This window comes from Frankliniella occidentalis, unplaced genomic scaffold (assembly GCF_000697945.3).
Source record: "Frankliniella occidentalis isolate FOCC.00 unplaced genomic scaffold, Focc_3.1 Scaffold1, whole genome shotgun sequence".
Lineage (NCBI taxonomy): Eukaryota > Metazoa > Arthropoda > Insecta > Thysanoptera > Thripidae > Frankliniella > Frankliniella occidentalis.
In genome coordinates, this window is record NW_026267131.1 from 2,175,533 (window position 1) to 2,180,143 (window position 4,611).

Genomic DNA, 4,611 nt, shown 5'->3' on the forward strand with positions numbered 1-4,611 from the left:
CAAAACAGGGAGAGTGGAGAAGAGTGGGAAAGAGAGAGAAAAGGGCATAGGGAGGTGGGAGGGGTAATAGGACACCGTGGAAACACATGCTGGAGCAGGATCTCTCTTTTACTCCCTCTCTCTTGCCCTCCGTTCTTTTCAGGGTGAACGTCTCTCCGCTCGTTTTCCGCCTGTTAACTTGTCCGTCCGTTAAGAAGCGGTCTCCGTTAGCGACCTCGTTGACCCCCGATTAACGGAACAACAGTAAAACAAACCATAAAACCACTCTCTGCAACGGGAACACCCCTGGCCTCCCGCCACCCTACACAGTTGCGGCTTGCGAAACAAGCGTGGGACAGGAGGAAAAAGATCGTTTGAAGACAAACGTTTTTGTTTTTATACATTCCCCCAGATATTCTAGTAAACCTCGCGAACAAGCCGCCGTCGGGGTTGAAGTGACAGCAGTCGGCCCGCGCTGAGGGACGTCCTTGTTGGTTAGTGCGGCGAGGCGTGGCGTCCTGGAGCGGGGCTCTATCAAGATCTAGCAAGCCGCTATGACCAGTCCGGGCGCCAGCCGAGCGCGCGCGCGAGAGAGAGAGAGAGAGAAAGAGAGAGGGCTGATGTCGGATGGATGAGACAGTCGTGGCGGTCCCTCCCTTCCCCGCGACGTTAAAGCCAGCAGTCCGTCTTCCTCTCTGCTCAGCCATTCCGCCGGAGATGCACCTATTCGCATTCAATCGGCACCCCCCCCCCCCCTTCAGTCGCCCCCGCCCCTCGCCGCTTCACTAGCTCGCCCCCCTCGCCGTCCCAAGGTCGTGCTGTCATTTTCTTCCCCAGCCCCGGGGCGGAGTCTCTGCTCCCCCTTGTCGAACAAGAAGACGGTGCTCTCTTTGAAGCCCCTGAGCCTCGTGGCCCAGGTCGGGGTGCCACCTAGCCGGAACGCCCCGCCTCGCTACGCTCCGCCACGCCCCGCCACGCCCCGCCACGCACCCGCCCCGGCAGTTAGGCCCCTGTGCTACGCCACTTTGGGGGCACCCACCGCAACTCGAAGGAAAATTTTGCAACTTCTCTTTGGAGATAAGAAGCCCGGAAAGTTGTCGAGCAGGGCGGGGTCCACCGCGCGGGGGCCGCCACGCCCCACCGCGCCCTACTCAAACTTAAGATGAACAAGCCATGTCACCTACCACACCACGCGCTGTCTCTCTCTCTCTCTCACTCCCTCTTACTCTACCTCCCGCTTCTCTCTCCCTCTCTCCGGCGGCAGATCCAAGTGCATCATCACATTTTAATGAATCTGGTCGTCGTGGCGAGTTATGATGAGCATTCTGTACCGCCAGCCTCCTCCGCTGGACCATTACCTCTGCGCCTCTTGCATCTCATCTCACTGCTATCTCACAATCAGCTCTGGCCGGCCAGGCTCAGTTCAACTTGTCTCGGCTCGGCTCTGAAAATGGCGATGAGGACTGCTTTTCCTTCGAAATGTGGTTACTGTGAGATTGAAACAATCCTCGAGTTCAATACAAGGATCTTGATATTTAGAAGAAAATAAGCGGCGACACCACTCACCTCTCTGCCAAAATTATCGCACTTTGACATTTTGCAAAAATTGGAATTGTCCAATCAATATGTTTAACTTCTATTTTTTCCCGGTGTTCCGGTTCCTGACTCTGCCCTTGTTCCCAACGTGCGGACGTGCTGTGGGTCCCCTGTTAGTGGGGGGGGAGGGGGAGGCACTTGCATGCAAGCAGTAGGCCCCCTAATGCAATCCGTAAACTGCACCAGTCTGTTCTGAATGCAATCAGAACAACCCAACCCGCCCTGTTTCTCCGCAAGGTCCGTGTGGGGAGCAGAGAGGCCCGGGGCCTGCTGCGCTCCCTCATCCCCTTCTCTTTTGCTTCGCTTCGCCCCCACCCTTTCCACTCCACACTCTCTCCCGGACCGTCTTTTCATCGCAAAAGAAATACCTCATTTAGTCAGTGTTCCAGAAATGTTCGTCCTTGTTCGTTTGGCTGCGCAGGAAATCGTCGCCTGATAACGGTCGACTCGTCTCAATGAGGAGCGGGCCGAGCGGGCGGGGAAATCAAAGTCGCGTATTTGCCGTGAGACTGAGAGGGAGGCGAGAGAAAGAGGGGAAAAACCCGGAGCTGGCACAATTCAATTCCATTCGCAGATTCGTGTAAACGAAATCAGCAGCAAGGCGACTACTAGACTGACATTCGTTTGCCGACCAGAGGATCCAGCCCCGCACTCACCACGCCCTCTTCGCGCTCCCCATCGCCTCTCTCTATTCTCTCCTCTCTTTGCCTCTTCGTTTCTCTCTCTCTCTCTCACTCGCTGATTCCCGTCCGACCATGACACGGTTCCTAAGGCATCAGCGAGCCCTGCATCTGATAAGACCAAAGACCGACCGCTGTGTGGGCTGAGCTGAGACACTGTCCGAGAGGTTCTAGGAAATCTGCAGCGAGATTTTCCTCATGCCGTAGAGAAGTTGATAATATTGATGACGATCAACCCCCGCCCCTCTCTCACACTCACACACACATTGGCTTAAAAACGCGATTCGCAAATCACTGATTTCTCGACAGGTTTACACACCCAGAAAAACTGTTTCTTGTTTTAAGTACATTTCTCCTAGATTCAAGTATTAAAGCCAACAGAAGATCAACTTTAGTCTCGGATCAAGCTGATATTTTCTTTCCAACAAGATCAAAATCTATCTCGAATGACAAAATTACCTTGGTTCAAAGAGTGAATAATTTGATCTTGTGTCGGCAAGAAACAATTGTTTCTTAAATTAATTTCTTTGGGTGCACATCACCCTCTTGTCCCGCAGGCGGGCCATGGCGCCCAACCGACAGGGACTAGGCAAATAACCCGCTACACTGAAACACCGGGTAACTTGAACGGAAAAAAAAGGGTGAAAAAAGACCACACACACAACAAAAAGTTTCAAGAAAAATAAACTTTTAGAAAATACAGTCGCGAGAAATTGGTTGATGAAATTTGTTCTTCTGCATTGGTAAGCCCGTCCAGTCCAGCAGCGTGCGGCCGGCACCTTGGCGGCCACCTGGGACCGAGGAGACGTCGCCCTTTGAAAATCAGTTGGCTCCACTGTGCGGCTGGCGGCTGCGGCGGAGGGGGAGCGGGGATTGGATTAGGGACCCATACGCACGCTAGCGCGCGCTGCCAACAGATTCTTTTTTCTCCTTTTTTTCGTCGCAGCGTAGCGGTCGGATCGAAAGGGGCCGCTCCGAGCCGCGCCGGCCGCGCACACACAATCGTGTCGGAATTGCAGCAGGCGGTGTCACCCTCCTGTCCAGCAGCGGGGCGTGGCGGGGCGTGGCGGGGCGGGGCGTGGCGACCACAATGGAGACTCCCCAGGGGGGTCCCAGGGCCCTCAGGCGGGCGGCGGGGGTGACCGGGGAACTCTCCAGAAGATCACTCCTCGACCCGATGATGAGTGTTTAGGAGTTCTCATTATTGCATATCGTTTGTCAACGGCCAGGATGCGAAATAGCGGCATTCGTCAGTGAGAGTGAGTGCACTGGAAAAACAAAAGTAGTTGCGAGACTAAGTGTCATAGAGCCTTTATACTCCAGGGGTGTGAATTTTTTAGTGCCTCTGCAAAGGCACGAAATTTACTAGCACCCGGAGAAGGGTGATGATTCCTTCCTTTGCTTTCCCAGTGTGAGTGTGTGAGTGTGTGAGTGTGTGAGTGAGTGTGTGTGTGTGTGTGTGATAAACTAAAAATTGTAGAATTTTGCGAAAAGAAAATGATATGCTGGGAAGGCTAGTAGGACCTAGGACCCTACCCAGAAATTACACCAATCGGCAGCGCTACGCCTACGAGGACAAACAAACTGTGCCGCTCTGCCGCTGGTACTCAACAAGGGACTTGATTTCTTCCGGGCTCGCCGCTCGTCTCGGTCTGGTCTGGCCAGCTCACAACAAGCCCCATAGACCGACGCAGAAAGACAACGGCCGCAGTCTTGGCAGGCAAGGGTGGTTCGGTGTCGTCTAGCGAGAGTGCTATGGTTTCGAATCTCCTTTGATATGTAAGGATTTCCGCAGACTAAATTACTCTGGTGAAACTGTACCCCTTTCCTGTAGCGGGCGAGCGAGCGCTGCGCGGTGCGCGCCGGCAGGTAGCCTGTCCCGCGGCGCAGGGGTGCTCTGCGGGGCGGTCTACCCGCCAGGCGCTCTCCAGGGCGGCGACCGTCTAGACAAGAGAAGGGCTGAGGACACAGAAAAAGAAACGAAAAGACAGGGAAATATATATATTGGCAGTGTTGCCAAACGTATACGCTCGCACCGAGCCGTACCCGAAAGGGTTTGAGTTGAGTGGCGGAGCGGCGGGGGCTACCCACCCTACGGGAGCCCCGACCCCAGGGGGGGCCCACGGGACCAGCCATGAATAAGGGAGCTTGTCGGAGGTTACCGCTCCGCGCCGGCTATGTACAGCTGTCTGGCATCCGTCTTCGGTAACACAGCCAGCCGGCCGCTTAGAGAAATTGGGAGAGCGGGCGACCGGAAGTTTGCGGCCACCAGCACTCCTCTTTTTACTTCCGGTTTGACTGCTTTTACTTCTGGTTTAACAGCCTCTGATGGTGCTAGCCTTCCATCTCTCCCCCC

General features: G+C 54.9%; 1 protein-coding gene across 2 annotated transcripts in view; it reads right to left on the reverse strand.

Moving 5' to 3' along the window:
• Nucleotides 1-4,611, reverse strand: part of LOC113202665 (uncharacterized) — a 140,705-nt gene that overhangs the window by 25,545 nt on the left and 110,549 nt on the right. The gene's annotated exons all lie outside the window — the stretch shown is intronic.